Source organism: Dipodomys spectabilis, unplaced genomic scaffold (genome assembly GCF_019054845.1).
Source record: "Dipodomys spectabilis isolate Male_0828 unplaced genomic scaffold, ASM1905484v1 ptg000120l, whole genome shotgun sequence".
Taxonomy (NCBI): domain Eukaryota; kingdom Metazoa; phylum Chordata; class Mammalia; order Rodentia; family Heteromyidae; genus Dipodomys; species Dipodomys spectabilis.
This window is the reverse complement of record NW_024870797.1, coordinates 1,691,816-1,711,179: the sequence shown is the minus strand read 5'-3', so window position 1 is coordinate 1,711,179 and position 19,364 is coordinate 1,691,816.

Below are 19,364 nucleotides of genomic sequence, written 5' to 3'. Positions count from 1 at the left end.
ACATATTGTGCTGTGAATATTGCTGTTACATAGTATCCCCCGTTGTCATTTGTCCTGCCATTTTATGGCAACACTAGTCATTGCATAAGTTCTATTGTTTAACTCTACCTGTGTAGACTGTGAACACACACAGTCTCCACAAAATTCTATAATACTTTTAGTAATACATCTCATTTATAATCCTGAGTGTACTACCAGGAATTACAGACATTCAAAATTCATGTCAAGATGTGATATAAAAATACAATAACTCTTTACTTATTTTGGAAGTATCTTATTCATGATTATATATGTATTCATTAAATGGCGGCTCTCCTTTGCTCATTTCCTAAACTCTTGCACATCACAGTGTGATGCAATATACATTCTTTTGATGATACTAACATGAATTGGCTCAAGAATTATATCAACATGGAAAATTTTGAAGTGATGTAATACAAAAATCTTCAAACAATTACAAAAGAAATGTCATGCATAATGATGCCCCTATGTTCAAACAAAGAATTGTTTTTTTTCTATTAGGAAGTGTGAAAAATGCAAAATTTGCAAAGTAATAAGAGTCACAGTATATAGTTTTAAGTAAAGATATAGAACGAGGTAAAATAAATAGCTATGCTTTCATAAATATATGAGTGTCACCTGTCTGTGTGAATATTACAATTCTACAGGGCACTATTAGGAGTTTCTAAAGACTGACTCCTGTTAAAAATTGTTTGTAACATAAATGTATCTTGAAAACTTTTGTGAAGGGGACATCAATATTTGGAAACCCTGAAGATGTTAGAGAACTTAGTGGGTATCCTAATTGTGTGATAGAAAGACAGTAATGTAGACAGGAGATGGGTAAAAATTATTTTAAATGTTACTGCAATGTTCAATGTATCTATATGTTCAATATCTATCAATATATCAATATGTTCAATATATCTATATGCAAATATCTATATGTAGGTTAATGCTATTACAATAATAGAACATCAATGCTTCCATAATTAATGTAAGACACTTTTTGTTTTTGCAACAGAGAAGACATAAGTTGAAAAGAGATTGCACCATGTCAAACCAAATACGTCAAAAACATGCATAAGAGAGAATTACAAAAATATAGAAAGGATTAAGCATACACACATTAACACAGTTCATCACAAACAAGCAAAACAAAGATTTTACCAATATTTGGAGACAAAATGGAAAGTATTAAATTGGCTTCTATATTTTCACACGTTTTATCAACACAAATATCTAGACTATTGTTACACTTCCTTCATAGAAGAATTACAATTTAAGCAGCCAATTATATTCACTATGAGGTTAAAAGATTTGAATTATCATTGAGTCACATGGAACAGTTCTGTCAAATTTATAATTGGGAAATATTTCCCAGGCAATCTGCCTTGGGGGAAGAAAATGAAGGCTATTTCAGATACAGCAAATATAATGCTGCCAAAATTGACCAACTGATAGAAGATTGGGTAAAGTTTCATAAGTAAATTAATCTTCATCTGAAAAGAAACATAGCTGGTGAATTTATATCCCCTCATACAGTGTTGTTCTTTTTAGGACATATGCACACAACATGTACACCTGAAGATATATTATGTGAGTAAAATAAATATTAACTGCATGAAATTCTATGGAATGTCATCTGAAGAGTCTTTATTTTCTATCAGGACACTTACTTTGGGAGACTTCCAATTAATCACCCAATCAGTCAGTGGAAAATAAGTAATTCAATAAAAAGGTTCAGATAATGTAAAATGTCGCTAATTTTCCAATAGGTAGTTAACAGATGATTATTATGGGAGCTGTTTCTCAAATGGTGTTATTCATGAAATATGTGCCCTTTTTTTGGAATTGTCAATGACTAGTGGCTTATTTATGATTAATCAGTTTTTAGAAGATTAGGTAATTGATTTTTTCTCCCTTACAGGTTTCTGTGGGCTACTTTATTTTCCTGTTTATTTCCTACATGGCTCTCAGTAAATGTTCTTGACAAGGATTTTTATATCCAAATATGCTACAATCTTGTAAGCATTGATTATTGCAGAAGATATGTAAATACTTTCCTATTTTCCTAAAATCAATGGTATTGCTACGTGTCTTCTACAGACACGTTTTGAAACCATGTTGAAGATAGAAATATTATACCAGTATATAGTACATATGTATAACTAATAAATTTATTTGAAGTCCTATTTTAGATATGATGATTTCCCAGAATTTCCTCAATATATATTTTGACCTTAAAAGTTAGTACTGTTTGTGGAATTAATGCACTATTATTAATTGGTGCAAATGAAGGAAAAGTAGGCAAAATAACTGTTAAAATATTTTTATTACATAAATTTATTGTAAAAATATTGTATAGAGGAGTTACAGTTTCATGAGTAGGGTAATGAGGACATTTCATGGTGAGCATTGTTACCTCCTCCTTTGTTTTCCCCCTACCATCACTTCCCTCCCCACCTCCCCAACTCCTTCCGCTCCCCCAACATTGTAAATTTCATTTTCAACATAGTCTTGTATAGCTCGTCATCACAGTGATCACCCTGTATCCCCATTTAAGCATTCCCTTTTATCCCTTCCAATTTCCAAATTATAAAAAAAAATATAACAAGATGCAGAACTTCAGAATCAAAAACAGTAAAAACAGGGGTTATACCATGGGGGAAGAACATACAACAGGAACAAAATAATCACATAGTGAATTATAAGTACATTAAAAACAATAGCAAGCAAGGAAAAAAACCACTTAGGTCCCTGTCTTGGGGTTCATTTTGCTTAACATTATCTCATATGGTCATATGTACATAGCCTTTGACCTTCTCTGCTTGTCCTAGACATGTACTAGTCATTGCAAGCAAGGGAAGCTATGGGACCTGTGTTTATCTGGGCCTGACTTAATTCACTGAATATAATTTTTCCAAGTCTTTCCATTTCCTAACAAATGGGGCAATGTTATTCTTTCTGATGGAGGCACAGAATTCCTTTGTGTGTGTGTGTGTGTGTGTGTGTGTGTGTGTATGTGTGTATACATATATATGTAATAGAAAATGTGAAATATATATATTATGTGAAATATATATTTCACTATGTGTGTGTGTGTGTGTGTGTGTGTGTGTGTCATATTTTCTTGATCTCTGCATCTACTGAGGAGCATGGGGGGTTTCTTCCATATCTTAGCTATGGTGAATAATGCTGTGATAATCATCGTTGTGCAAGGTACCTGTGGTATGACCTTGTTTGTATTGGTTGGGTAAATGCCCACAAGTGGGATCTCTGGTCATATGAGAGCTCTATGTGGAGTCTTTTGAGGAACCTCCATCTGCTTCCAGAGTGTTTGAACAAATTTACACTCCCAGCAACAATGCAGTAGAGTTCCCTTTTGGCCATACCCCTCCAGCATCTGTTGTTATTTGCATTTCTTTTCTGGCTAGAGAAGTTGAACAGTTCTTCATGTGTCTATTAGCCATTCTTATTTCCTCCTTAGAGAGAAGTCTCTCTTTAAGTCTGTAGCCTACTTAATAATTGGGCAGTTGTTTCTTTGAGGATTTGTTGTTGGGGGATTTAGTTTTCTGAGTTCTAATTATACTTGTCCATTGTATGGCTAGTGAATATCTTCTCCTAGTATGTGAGCTTTCTATTGATCTGGCTAGCTATGTCCTTTGCCTTGTATAAGGTCTGCAGTTGCATGCAATCCCATTTGTCCATCCTTTCTTCTGGGTCTCTCTTAAGAAAATTTCAGCCTGTGCCAAGGAGCTCTAGAGTTTCTCCTATTCCTTCCTGTAGTGTTTTCAGGGAGTCTTCTTTTATTTTGAGGTTTTTGATCTATTTGGAGTTCATTTTGATACAGATTGATAAATGCAGATCTAGCTTTAGTTTTCTACAAGTGTTTAATCAATTTTGCCAGCACCATTTACTGAAAAGACTGTCTTTGTTCCATTCTATTTCTTTAGGTCCCTTTTCAAAGATTAGATGGCTATAGGTCTCTAGGTTCATTTCTGGGTCTTCAGTACTATTCCATAGGTCCTCAGGTCCGTTCCTATGCCATGCTGTTTTGATTATTATGGTTTTGTAATAGAGTTTGAAGTTTGGAGTTTATATTCCTCCAGTGCTGTTTTTCCTATTAAGGATTGTTTTCACTATTCAGGGTCTTTTATTATTCCATATAAATATTTGGATTGCTTCTACTTCATTGAAAAATGAGCTCGGGATATTGATAGGTATGACATTGAGTTTGTCGATAGCCTTTGGCACTATTGCCATTTTCATGATGTTAGTCCTCCCAATCCAGGAGCATGGGAGATTTTTCCACTTGCTTATTTCTGATTTCCTTTCATTTTTCAGGTTTTTAAAGTTTTCATCATACAGGTCATTCACCTCTTTTGTTAACTCCTAAGTATTTCAGTTTATATGTGGCTATTACAAAAGGGGTTGCTGTCCTAATTTCACACATGCTCTTATTATTGGCATAAAGGAAAGTCATTGATTTCTGAAGGGTAATTTTATACCCTGCTATTTGCCAGTTTCCCATCAGCTCAAGTAACTTGGGAGTGGAGTCCATGGGGTTCTTTACATACAAGATCATGTCATCTGCAAAGAGGGAAAGTTTTACTTCATCTTTCCTAATTTGGATTCCCTTTATGTTTGCATCTTGTGGTAGTGCCCTAGCTAGGCATTCTAATACTAGGTTGAAGAGGAGTGGAAAGAGTGGACATCATTGTTCCCTTCCTAAATTTAGAGGAAATGGCTTTAGGTTTTTCCTATTAAGTATAATGTTGGTGGTATATTTTCATACACTGCCTTTAGTATATTGAGTAATGTTCCATGGATTCCTAGTTTTTCCAGAGCTTTCATCATAAAGAGGCATTGGATCTTGTCAAATGCTTTATTGGATTTATTGAGATAATCATGTGGTTCTTATTCTTGCTCTTGTTGATGTTATGAATTATATTAATTGATTTGGGCATATTGAACCTGTTTTTCATCCCTGAAATAAATACTGTTTGATTGTGGTGTATGATTTTTTAATGAGTTGTTGAAGTCGATTGGCCAAGATTTGTGGAGAAATTTTCCATAGATGTTCATCAAAGAAGTGAGCCTATACTTCTCTTTCTTTCAGGAGTCCTTGCTTGGTTTTGGGATGAGGGTTATGCTGGCTTCATAGAAAAAGTTTGGTAGTGAATTTTCACTTTCAATTTCATTGAAGAGTTGGAGTAGTTTTGGTGGGAGTTCTGCTTTGAAGACCTTGTAGAATTCAGTTGTAAATCCATTCTATATTGGGCTTTTCATGGGTGGGAGGTCTTTTGTCCAAAATAGCCACATTAACATTGTTAGCTTCAGTGGTCTTATGGCACCACCCAGTATACTTCTGGTGTATAGCTACCTAGCACTAACTTGCAATTCTAGGGAATGAGCTCTGTTTCCATCTATGGACATGAGAAGAAGCGTGTTATAGCACCTTCTCATAGTCAGCTTCCTTTCAAATTTCTTTTACCCTTTGCCGAGTGGGATTCAAGAATTAAGAGCAGGAGGTAAGACTGAAGTATTCTTCCCTGAAAAGCAAAGCATCATGTTGATTTCACTTAATCAGATTCCTAGAACTGTCGTAGCATAGAATAAATAAATGAATGAATAAATACATAACTATGAATAAATGATTGAGTTAATACAGAGAAATTAATGACTTTCTTTGAAATTTACCATAGAAAATTTGTTATAAAGAACAGTATAGGGGCCAAGAATGTGGCTCAGTGTTCGTTTGCTTTCCTAGCATGCATGAAGCCCTGGGTTTGATCCCTCAGTAACACATAAAAACAGAAAAAGCTGGAAGTGGCGCTGTGGCTCCAATGGTAGAATGCTAACCTTGAACAAAACAGGCTCAGGGGACACTGCAGAGACCCTCAGTTCAAGATTCAGGACTGCCAAAAAAAAACAGTGTCGCCACAAATTATTGCAATAGGTACAGCATGGGAGAGGTGAGATAGTAGGATCAAGTGTTCTATGGTGGGCTGGCATGTATAGTGTGACATTTTTCCACAAAAGTAAATCACAAAACAACCATAGAGCAAAATAATCAGAGAAACAACAACAGCAATAACTTCCTGATTTCCATGCATCTCTGGTGGCACACAGTACAGCTGTTATAGTCTCTTGGCACTAGTTTGGTATTCTGAGAAATTAATTCTCCAGGGCCAACTTATGTAGGATATCCACATTTCTAGGGAACTGTGAAAGTGATGCCATAGCCTCACTGAAAGGATGACTTGAAAATTTGTGGGTAGCACTTAGATCCTAATGGAATAAGTAAAAGCCATATTATGGAAGGAAGAGTGAAAATGTGGTAGCAAAACCTTCCTGTCCCCTTCACAGAATGGCACAAGCATCAGCTGCCAGTTTGGCAGATCACTAGAGAGCCCCAGCTCCACATGGTCCCCTATCGAAGGGGACATCACTCATTCACCTGTCTCTTCTTGGACTCTGACAGTCTTTTTTGTGTGTGGGGGGGGTTCAGTCCTGGAGCTCGAACTCTGGGCCTGGGCACTGTACCTGACCTCTTCAGCTCAAGGCTAGTGCTCTACTGCTAGGGCCACAGCACCACTCCCAGTTTTCAGGTTGGAGATAAGAGTATCGTGGAGTTTCCTGCCTGGGCAGACTTTGAACCATGATCCTCAGATCTTAGCCTCCCAAGTATCTATGATTACAAGCATGAGCCACAGGTGCCCATTCCTGCCATTCTATAGTAGGTCTAGCTTATGCAAACCCACTGTGTACTATGGCCAGAGTATAATGTTCCATGCACAAGCCAGGACCAGACAAAATAATGCACCATCCCTTATTAAGCATGTCTTGCTCACATATTTTGTGTTCTATTTTGTGGCTGCAGGCTAAGTACACACTCAAACCACAATGCTGGGGTTCATGTCATGAACCAGTGTGGAACATGCACTCTGACACCTGTACAGAGCAAATGCCCTCTTGGGGGCCACTTGCCCAGTATGCACACAGAGCATGTCCCAATCTGCAGCTGCACATTCTTTCCCAGGGAGCCCAGACCAATGTAGGTGGCTGCAGTTCAGGTGCTACCGGTCAAGGTCTGCCGGGAGGTCCATGGGAGTCCACATAACAGATACAAGAACAGTGAGTGCCAGGTTAGGTGCTGAGATGGCCAAGCACTCTGTAATGCATGGCTGACTTGTGTGTCAGACATGGGGTTGCTAAATAAACAGAGGTACATGAAAGGTCAGCCATGTGTTCGGGGACTTAGCTCCTATATGTCGGAACCCATCTCACCCAATCAAGATATGTGCTACACCATATGACAGTAGCTCATTCCTATAACTCTTGCTGTTTGGGAAGCTGAGTTCTGAGGATTGGGTTCAAAGCCATCACATACAGGAAAGTCCACCAGAGATATCTGAAATTAACTTCTTAAAAAGCCAGAAGGGGAGGTATGGCTAAATTCATAGAATGCTAGCCTTGAAAATAATACTGAGACAACACTCACATCATGAGTTTGAGCCCCAGAATTGGTGGACAAAAAAAGTCTAGCATGTGGTAAAGGAATGATTATCACTGCCCCATATCTCCAGGACAGTAAAACCAACACAAATGATATAGGAAGCAACCACAGCAATCCCTCAAATCCTTAAGTTGTATTATGATAATATTTAACACTAATGATATAATATCTAAAATTTGCAAGAATGCCATTGTGCTACATAGAATTTTCCAGACATAATATTTGTAGGTGAAAATTTGAGATTCAACCTGCTTTCCTTTTTATATGTAGCTTTACTTAGCACGTTTTCAGCAGGAAGAGATCTTCTCCTCTAGAAATAATTGCAATATTTGAAGCAATGCTGATGGTCACAACTGGGGATATTAAACAAGGACTCAGGAATCTACCATACTCTCTGCAAGCCAGAACAGAGCCAAACACAGAGAGGAGGTGGGGCCCAAAAAGTTACAAACAGAAAAAATGATGATGTAGCCACCTCCTCCTCCTCCTACTTCTTTTTCTCCTCCTCTTTCTTCTCCTTCACCTCCTCCTCTTCCTCAACCTCTTTCTCTTCCTCCTCCTCCATCTCCTTTACCTCTTCCTTCACTTCTCCCCTCTCCTCCTCCATCTCCTTCACCTCTTCCTCCTTATCTTAGTCTTTCTCCTCCTTCTTTTCCTCCTCCTCCTCTTGTTCCTCCTCTTCCTCCTCCTAGTTCACCTCTTCCTCCTCCTACTTCACCTCTTCCTCCTCCTATTTCACCTCTTCCTTTTTCTCCTCCACTTCCTCTTCCTCTACCTCCTCCTCCAATTCCTCCTTTTTTCCACTCCCTCTCCCTCCCTCTTTTCTCCTTTCTCCTCCATATCCTTCAGTTTCACCTCTTCTTCCTTCAACTCCCTCTCCTTCATCTCCCCCTCCTTCACCTTCTTCTTTCTCCTCCCCATCACATCTTCCTCTTCCTTCTCTTCCATTTCCACTTCCATTTCCACCTCCTTTTCTTCACTTTTTCCATGATACAGATGGAACCTCAGGGCATGTTAGATGTTTCAATCACTGAAGACTGTTCTGTCACGGAGCTACACCCCAAATTGTTTTTTGGGTGCAGGATGTCACTTTGAACTCCTTTTATTTCCTCCTGCCTCTACCTCAATGAAGGGATTGCAGACAGTGAGGACCCGAGCACGATGTACTCTTTCTAAGAAAGAAAGTGAGAACAACCTGCAATCAAATTGTGTATATTTATTATCAGCTAAAATAAGGGCCATGCCATAATCAAAAAATCTCTAGCAAAAAGGAAGTCGGGTTTGTGGGGGAGGGGAGCCCATGTCCTTGCAAGGATTCTCACGGCCAAGTAGCTGTTGGGTGTCCATGGGAGGAGAGGAGGATACAGACGCTGGCTCTCTGGGTGCATCTGTGTGAGGCAGGGCAGAGCTGAATTCTTCTTGGACGCACGCAGGGCAGGCATCTAGCGAGTCTTCTATGGGAAGCAAGCACATTTGCTTCTTTCTGCTACTGATCAGCTCAGGGCTGCTGGACACTCGGGGCTGACTCCTTTTCTGACCAGTACGGGTCCGAAGTAGACGCTGGCAAGGTATTCAGAGGGCCAGGTGTCAGCTGTGTCCTTGCTGGGTATCAGGCTGTAGCTCACGTCATCTGTGGCATCTGTTAGTATTCGCCACCAATAGGGTACATAGTGCACTGCACCTGTCTTGCCATACACCTGCCTGAAGGTAGAGAAGTGGGTTTCCAGCTTCCTATGCTTGGGGTCCAGCAGCTGGAATCAAAGAGGCATTTCCAGCTTCCTCTTGCCCTTGCTGCACTGGTGGAGCATCTGCAGCATGAACTCTATGGCACAAGGGTCATCCATCTTCTTCTCCACCTGGGCGCAGGTGGCCGGTGAGATCTCAGAGACCATCTGCAGATGGTCACCGTTGGGGTGCTGGTGCAGGGCCTGGGCGAGCTGCTGCTGCTGTCTACGGTAATGGTGCTGGCTGGGGTGCTAGGGCCCCAGGCACAACTGTATGGGCATGATGGAGAGGGCCTGGGGTCTGGGACAGGCACAAATTCATGATCCTGGTGATCAGGGGACTCAGGGCGGGGTCCTCAGTGGTCCTGAGGGTAGGGGCCCCCCAGGGTTGCTGGCCATGGGAGCCCAAGTTGGCTCTGCCAACTTGGAAGATGCCCTGGAAAACTGCCCAGCTGAGCCTGGACAGCACCCCGCCCTGCTTTCTGGCTGAGGCTGGGAATATGGCTTTCATGTGGCCCAGGCACCCGGCCAGGTGTCTGTCCAGGTACATGCCCAAAAGCTGTCTGCAGGTGGTGCGACTGAGCCTCCCAGGGTTGCATTTGTGGACCATGGGGTTTCCTGGTACCTGTCCCCAGATGGCCTCTCCAGGGTTGCCTTGTCCTCCACAGTCCTGCCATGCTCTGGCAAGCTTTCCCCTCCTGCCATCCCTCCTCCACTCCTACTCCTCTCCTTCCTCTGCACTCCCTAACTCTGCACTAACGGTTTTCCCCCTAACCTCCATCTACCCTCTCCTCTCCTCAGAACCTGGGTTTTTCTCCAACTCTCCCAGGGCTTCGGAGCATAGCCTATATATACCCAGATAGGATTTCCTCCCCCCCCACTAATGGTTTCAAACCACCATTCATGCTCTTCCCCCAAGCTGCTCCCTCTCCAATCCCCATAGGAAGCTCACTATGTGGGGCCCAAGGCCCCACCCCCTCCAATAGCATGCACCACACCCTTTCCACAGCATGTTCTGCCCTTTCAGTAGCATGCCATGCCCCTTTCTGCAGCATAATACGCCCCTCCCCCCTCCTGTGGCGCCCCATGGGGCTGTGATGGCAGCCTCTCAAAGCCCTGCTCTTTCAGGTGGCCTGGACTGTGGAGCAGTGAGGCTTGTCTTCTGATGTCCTGCCCCCTCCAGCAAGCTGTGCCACCTGGCTGTGCAGACTGTTGGGCCCTGCTGATAATTCGGACCCCACGGGTTATTACATCCAGGGCACTGCTCATGTTGGTGCCTATGAGAGAGCAAGCACTGTTCAGTGAGTCCAGAGTCCTGTCACTGTAGGATTGGAGCTTCCTGCAAAGAAACCTCTGAAGATGTGTGCGGATGCCACAGACAGGAAGCACACATGGCTCAAGTGACCATTGTTCTCCAAGAAACCCACAGAGAATGTGGGGTACTGGGCCGGCCAGATCCTCTGTTCAGTGGTATTACTTGAGCCTCGTGTATGTTCTCTGGACATGTGGGAACAGAGCAGGCACAGAGGAACCTGCACACCTCAAGCTGCAGATTAAAAATCAATTGGAGTGTCCCGAGGCCCACGCACACACCCAACATATGCAGAAAACTCACAAAATCTCAGGCGCATGCCCACGCACACCATCAGACCCTCTTCAGTAAGCTTGCTCCTGCATGTAAGCACCCGAGTGTGCAGCAGGAAGCCCACATGCACAAGCAGACTCATGGGCACACAGACTTGTATGAGCACCAGAAGTCCTATGATCACCAGGAAGTGTGTGTCCACCAGGAGGCAAATGCTGACTACAAGGCTCACATGCACCAGAAGCCTATGTGCACCAGCAGTTTCACACACACCCACAGTCTCTGGTGCACCAGGATGGGCACGTGCAGCTGATTGGCACATGCTTGTCGATGTGTATGTAGACCAGAAGGCTGACGTGTATCAACAGGTGCACTTCTCCAGGAAATCATGCCAATAGCAGGCATGCTGACTAAAGATGACACATGCACAACAGGAGAGCCATGTGAGTCAGCAGGCGCATGGGCATTATGAGGATTCTAAGCACCAGCAGAGCCATGGACTCCACAGGGTTCATGAACAACAGTTGGCTGGCATATGTCAGACGCACAGGATCAGGAGGCACAAAGGCAGAGGGGCCCATGCACACCAGTTGGTGCACACACCTGAATGTCCCAAAGAACCAGCAGAGCTTCTTGTGCTTGCACACCCACATGTGCCTACAGGTTCACATGCACCAATATGTTCATGCTGACTAAACTATACACAGCATGGCTTGTGCACAATGGGAAGCAAAGCATTTGGTAGGCAAAGAGCATGTGGTGCAATACTCGTGAGGCACTTTTCTCAGCAGTGCTTGGATCTTGTTGACATCTGTGGATGCCACCAGACAGGAAGCACATGATGGCTTGTCCCCAGGACCTCAGAGGATCATGTAGGCTGTGTAGTATTGGGTCTAGTGCATGCAGCACAAGGTGAATGTTCATCTTTGGAACCATATGCACACTCAGACTCTTCTGCACTGCTCATCATGATTGCCACATGCACCACTAGGTGCATGCATTCTTGTCAGGGCATGGGCTGGCACAGCAGGAGGTTCACAAGCATCAGGATGTTCTAGGACACCAGCATCACACTGGCTCCATGAGGCCTATAGGAATCAGGATGCATCTTGGCACTAACATGTATATGTGCACTAGGATGCTGGTGCTCACCAGCAGGAACATGGGCTCCTACAGGAGCATGTACACCAGGAGGTTGTGCACACTCCTGGAGGCCCATCAACAAGAGGCACATGTGCAGCAGGAGTCTTGCATGCACAGCTGACAAGTGAGCTCAGAGAGGCACATGCACATCAGATTTCTCATGCTCACTAGGATGCTTGTGCTCATCGGCAGATGCACAGGTTCCAGTAAGGGCATGAGCACCAGGAGCTTATGGGCTCCAGTAGTAAATGAGAAAATTGAGATAATATGCATCTGTTTTCTTACACTTTCTTTTGAATTCTTTTTTCCTGTTCCTAAATTAGGCCTACCTTTGACACATCTTAAGTGATTTCAAACTTCCTGCTTACACCTTTTTTTGCTACCATCACCCTTCCAGTATACAGGTTGTCAAGGAGATTTCCTATAAAATGACTGTGGAGAATCATATTTCAAAGGAAAACCAATGTTTTCCTCACAAGGGCTCCCATTAAATAAGGATAAAGAAAACATATATCTTAATTAGCATGCCACTTTATTGTGTAGGTAAGATGGTTGCAGGTAAATTTTAGGTGTTTGACAAAACATTTTAGTGCATTTTCTGCCAAATTTAGTTCTCCATTGGTAGATTACCCTTAGGATGATGGTAGTATAATGATGATTGTTGATGAGGTGAGCTTGAAAATGGTGCAGCAGCTGTATTGGGAATGGTGGGGATGGAGAAGCATTGATTGTGTGCTTGTGGTAGTAGGTTGGAATCAGGAACATCATTGGATAATCCATGAGGATATTGAGTTGGGAGAGCAGAAGGCTCCATCACCAGTCCAGAATTACAATTTTGTAAGGGATGTATGATCCGGTATTGGCAAGTAGAAGTTGTAACAAAATTTACCATGTGGCCATTAGCCTGGTTGTAGTTTGACAGCACATGAAAAGTGGCCACATGATTAAAAATGTCATGTTGTTGTGTTCTAATTGGTTCTGATGGTTGAACTGATGAGGGTGTAAGAGAAAAGTCATTTCTGACTACATAAGTTGAACTTGCAATCATGTGACTGATAGAAGCCTGCTTTATTGGAGATGGCAATAAATTTCCTGAAGTTGAAAGGAAATTTTCTCCATTGTTTTCAGAAACTAATTGACAATTAGCATTATTCACAATACCTCTTGCTCCAAGGTGCTCTTTACTTTCCGGAAGTGGAATCAATGAAGCAGCTACTGGGGAAACATTTTTAATCCGGACTCTTCTTTTCATTCTTGCTAACAGGTGGGGACAACCTTGTTTAAAATTTGGATTATGGTAGCACAGCAACTGAAACCAAAGAAGAAAGTGACTTGGAGATATTTTAATGAGTCAGTGCCTAATAAACTAGTGGAAGAAATCAGAAACTAGAAGCTAATCTTATTGGTAGAGAAGGCAAATTATGTATGTTTACTTTCATTACTTAAAATTACTTGGAGAAAACAACCATACACAATCCCAGAATTATTGCCATTAAATGGAAACATGCTTTGTTGTTACAACAACAATGAAATTTTAAATTATTTTATTCAGAATTCATTAAGATTCAAAGTTGCTAGCAGATTTTGTTAAATTATAAATGTTTACATATCAGTTTTTCCTTAAGAGATTAAAATTTTTCTTTTTATTACATTTTCAGTTAATTTCTGATTTGGTTTTATTCTAATGTAGTGAAAGATGAAATAAGACATCAGTTAATGCTTAAGGAAAAACAACCTAAGTAATTACAATTACCTTGCTTAAAGCAGAAGCTTCTTTTTCTTCAGCAAGAAAGTCAACCAGAGAAGCAGATCGTTGAAATTGGGGTTGAATTTTACTGAACCCATACAGGTTCAGTTGTCGAACTAGACTTTTCATACTTTTAGTTTGAAAAATTTTGAAAGGATACTTTCTTCCCAAAATTTCTTCTTTAAAGAGATCTTCCTTAATCACAACAGAAGTTCCATCCTCACTCCACCAAATAGACTTGTATTTGTCACTTTCAACTATTTTCCAAAGTTTTCTTGGAAAGGTAAGTGAAACAAAATCATTGTTTTCATCTGGTTCAGGTACACAAAATGTTGCAAGAAGTCTCTGGACCCAAGTTGTCTGAGACAAAACAGGAAAAGTAATTTCCTCAATCTTAGATTTTAAGTCAGTTTCTTCAGTGAGTGAGTGATCACTAAAGGAAGGTAATAAGGAGGTATCTGTCTCCGTGAAGCCATATTTGGAAGTATCTGGCATGTCTGAAAGTAGTTCCTCCATGTCAATATCTTTCGTCTTCAGGCACTCATCCTATCTTCACAGTTCAAATGCCTCAGTTTCAATAGACGTAACTACACAGACAAACCTAGACCAGTATAAGAATTCTATGACATCACAGGAGGTCTTTTGTATCCTAGCACCTGTTGTCAGAACTTGTCCTTACCACTCTGATGCTAATCCAGTTAGACTGCTTAGATACACCTGGAAGTTTCAAAATCTTAGTCAATAAGGCAACAAATGAATTAATCTCTTCAATACACAAAATGAAAGCTGTTTCCTTCCCTTACTTAGACTTTCTATATTCATACTCAGAGACTAGGGCTGGATTGACAGACATGTCAAGGGTGAAACAAATTATTCAAGGAGCTCTGAAGTCATTTGCATCCTGTAACCACAGATACTGAGGGTTTATTCAAGTCCAGTCTGGGAAAGGAATTCATGAACATCTATCTAAGAAAATACTTGTGCCAAAGTTGATGCTGTATAATCCTCACTTATTGTGATGGTATTCATTAAAGACTTAACCCAGGCAGATAAAAATCTCTGGAAATTTATCACGAGGGTGAGAAGCTACCTGTAGTGGCACAAACCCATGGACTTACAATTCCAGTAATATGGATTTATAAAGAAGGTAGATCTCAAAAATACTATGATTCATTCCTTACAATATTTCACCATGAAGCTTATCAGTATTTTCTGAATCTTATTCAAACTTCAAGTATGAAATTGAATTGAACCCTCTGGCAAATTGTGTCTGATACTATTATCTTTTCCCAATATTGTGTGCTGGAGTCATGAACACTGCCTATGAAATAATGAGCACCACACAATGGCTGCCACTTTTCTAATGAGTGCCAAGCATTCAAACATATTGTCACTGATTCTGCAAAGGACTCTCACTCTATCAAAGAACTTATTTCAAAAAGATAGCGGTCAGCCGGGTGCCAGTGTCTCATGCCTGTAATCCTAACTACTCAGGAGGCAGAGAGAGTGGCCAATCACTCGTAGGGGCACATGACTAACATTCTAGAATCTGCACAAGCTGAGACTGGAGGATCAAGTGGTCGAGCTGAAGGGAAAATCACATTTGAAAACTAGAGCCTTTGAGTTCCAGCCTCAGTACCCCTTCCCCGGGACAAGCCTCAGACACAAGCACCCATAAAGATACAAACACACACCTGGCTGCATTTGGGTCATCTCACTGCATTTGCATGTCTAACTACAACACTTTTGTTTGATTTCCAAATTCATTGTCATTGGTTCACCTGTAATTTCTCATCTGAAGTGAAGTGAGAAGCTCCTTAAGGAAATTATGGTATATGTTTCAGTTTTCTCTATCTGGAGTGCAGTAAATCACCCATATGAGGTTGACGAGACTGACTTACTTTAAGAAGGAAAAACTGCTTTGCATAAGTCAACAACTCTTGGAATTGGGTGTGTGTGTATGTGTTTTTGTGTTTGTTATGTGTGTGTCTGTGTTAGAGACAAATATTGAGAAGGATAAAGGGGAGAGATAGATAATTAGAAAACTGCATTTGAACACCAAGTCTGGGGACTGTCTCATTCCTTTAATCCTCAGGCTTAGCACTCTTCCACTGTGTGGAATATTCATTTCTGCCTGTGCTTCTTAATTGCTGGTTGAAATATGTCATGTGCTTTACTGTGTAGCCTTAGTTTGTATTATGATCCTCATTTAGGAGATTCAAGAAGAGTTATTACTATAGGCTTGAATTACTTGTGTTGTCACAATTAATCTTAACAAGTTTATTCTAATTAGGAAAACTATGTTCATCTCTAAATGGTCTTACAGTTATGGTTTTGTTCTGAAACTTCTGATTAAGTTGAAAACTGTACCCTCCTTATTCCATTCCTTCTCATTTCCAAAAACAATGTTCAAAATATTGTGTCTAAAACTTTGATTCCAATCTGTACCTCATTGATCAGTACTTAATATAACCCAGAAAAGCCATGTAAGTCTTATTCATTTGAATGGGCACTAAAATTCATAATCTACTTTGGTGGCATATATAGCCTGACATGTACTATATGACTAATGGAGAGAAACGCTAGAAGGTAACCCAGATATGATGATTCCTTGCAGTGAAACACAATTTATTGATGCAATCATTCTTGGGTTTCCTCCCTTTAAAAAATTTGCATTTAGTAGCACGAGAGGAAGATGACATCACTCTCACAGGTAGTCTCACTATGTGTCTATGACCAAAAGAAGATGTAAGAGCATAGCCACATTTTATCTCAACCACCCACTCCAAAAAAACCCTCTAAATATCTAAAGACTTTTTCTGCTACAAGAGGAATATCCTAGCAGGCCAATAAGGAAATGGAAAAGACAAACAGTGAAGGGGACCCCTGAGGAGCAGCTGCACCACATGGCATTGCTCGCTGCACTGGGACTTTCTGAATACTTTAAGCAGAGTAGCACCCAAAACCTGAAGAAAGTGGCTCAACACCAGACTCATGGAAAGTTAGGAGGGAATCTGGTGAAGACCTCTGAGTTGGTGAACAGCCCCCAATCGAACACAAACCCCCCAAACTGGGGAGGATATAGGGAAGGAGCAAACTCAGTAGTCCCACCATTACAATCATCAGAAATTAGTACCAGTAAGTAAGCCCCCCAAATCAGCCTGTGTCAGCAGTGTTGGCAGGATCACTGTTGGTCTTCACCAACCCCACACATGGCACCCAGGAAACCAGAGCTACAGCCAATCACTCACTCTAAGGGCCAACTGCCCTGCCAACTGGGTGCTCTGCTGGGATTGTTTCCTCCCTGCTGCCAATGGGAGTAAACAGTGGGCTCTCACAGGCATCTCCATGACACAGCTCACAGCCTCAGATAGCCACCTCTCTTACAGACCAGCATGGCCCCTGTTTCCACACCAGCCTGCCAAACCAGCCCTTCAACCAATCCTCTCAGCGCTAGAACTCCCCAGCCACAGAGGAGATCCTTCAGCTTCAGTAGAACCACCTCCCCTGATCTGGATTGGCCAACACCCAGACTGGCCAACACCCAGACCCTCCAACTGAGAATCCACCAAGTCCATCCTGGCCACCAAAGCACAGGCTCTGTGATCCAACACACCATCAGCTAGCTACACACCACTCCCTGTGGGTAGCAATTCTCTGGGATCCCAAAGCCCTCTGATCTAAGCCCCCTTCCAAGAGGGAGGGATCACACCACAACAAAACCCAGACATAAACTATGCCTAAGGCTCCTGTGGCTACTTGGAAAAGCCTGGCCTATCATAGATCCAAGCCTTTAATAGCAGTGTACAAACCTGATAACTCCCAAACTCCTGCCACCAGGCCTGAGAGTGGGACTCTAGATAGCAAGCACCCTCCTTCATCAAAAGGCCATCTGTTCCCAGCCAAGCATAAAGGAATAAGCTTTGAGGACTATGTGGAGACGCAAGCTCCCCCCAAAATCCTGAAAAACCCACTCTAGTTTGTTTTTTGTTTTTGTTTTGTTTTGTTTGTTTTAATGCTTGATTGTTTGTTGTTCATTTTTATTTCTCTGTGTTACTTATGTGTAGTGTATTGTGAATTAGGGTTTGCTATTTCATTTAAATCTTTCAGTTTTCATTTTTTTGGTTTTTTTCTTCTACTTCCCAATTTTCTAGTTTGTAATTTTTTATTTTCCTCTCACTTTCCCATTCTTGTTTCTATTCACATTATACTACAATTTCATCAGAACTAACCTGTCTAATTCTATACACAAATTAAGGCCTCCGTTTATGGGTGCAAACAATAATTCCAGTGTTATCTTAGATAAAGCAAATTTCTTTTTTTTCATTTTTTAAAACATTTTTATTGTGAAAATATCGTACAGAGGGATTATGATTACATGGACAAGATATTGAGTACATTTCTTATCAAGCATTGTAGCCTCCTCCTTTGTATCCCTTTCCCATTCCCCCCAACTCCTCCACCCTCCACCCCCTACCCCTGCCAAAGTTGTAAAGTTCGTTTTTCAATGTACATTTCATTGTTGCAATGGGTCCACCTGTATCCCTATTTGCAGGGTTGGTTTTTGCCCTTCCCCTCCACAAATTATACCAACATCAAATACAATGAAAGCAGGAATTATATGGTGGGGGAGGGAAAAAGAAATCATCTTGTAAATATGTTAGAAACAATCACAAGAAAGAAAAAAAATTGAATAATTATCTTGGGGTTCATTTCACCTAACATCACCTTTTCTGACCTTTTCTGCTTGTCTTATACATACTAGTTATTAAAAATAAGGGAAACCATGGGACCTATATTTCTTTGGGCCTGGCTTACTTCACTTCATATAATTTTTCCAAGTCTTTCCATTTCCTAACAAATGGGGCAATGTCATTTTTTCCGATGGAGGCATAGAATTCCATTGTGTATATATACCACATTTTCTTGATCCATTCATCTACTGAGGGGCATCTGGGTTGGTTCCATATCTTAGTTATGGTAAATAATGTTACAATAAACATAGTTGGGCTGGTAGCTTTAGTATGGGCTTGTTTGTGATAATTTGGCTAAATGCCCAAAAGTGGGATTGCTGGGTTATAGGGGAGCTCTATGTGGAGTCTTTTGAGGAACCTCAATACTGTTTTCTAAACTATTTGAACAAGTTTACATTCCCACGAATGATGCAGTAAGGTTCCCTTCTGTCCACATCCCATCCAGTTGTTATTACTGAAGTGACGTGATATCTCAATACTGTTTTGATTTGCATTTCTTTTATGGCTAGAGAGGTTGAGCATTTCTTCATGTGTCTATTGGCCATCCTTCCTTCCTCTTCAGAGAAGTTTCTCTTTAAGTCTTTAGCCCACTTATTTAATGGGCAGTTGTTTCTTTGAGGATTTGTTAATGGGAGATTAATTTTTTGAGATGCAGGTATATTTTAGATATGAGAACTTTTTCCTTTGTATCGCTAGTGAAGATCTCCCAATCTGTGGGCTTTCTATTGATTTTGGTAGCTCTGTCCTTTGCCATGCAGAAGCTCTGCAATTTCATGCAATCCCATTTGTCCAACCTTTCTTTGATTTGTTATGTTTCTGGGTCTCTATTAAGGAAATTTGGAAACAATCGCATGAAAACACATTTGAATACATATCTTAGGGTTCATTT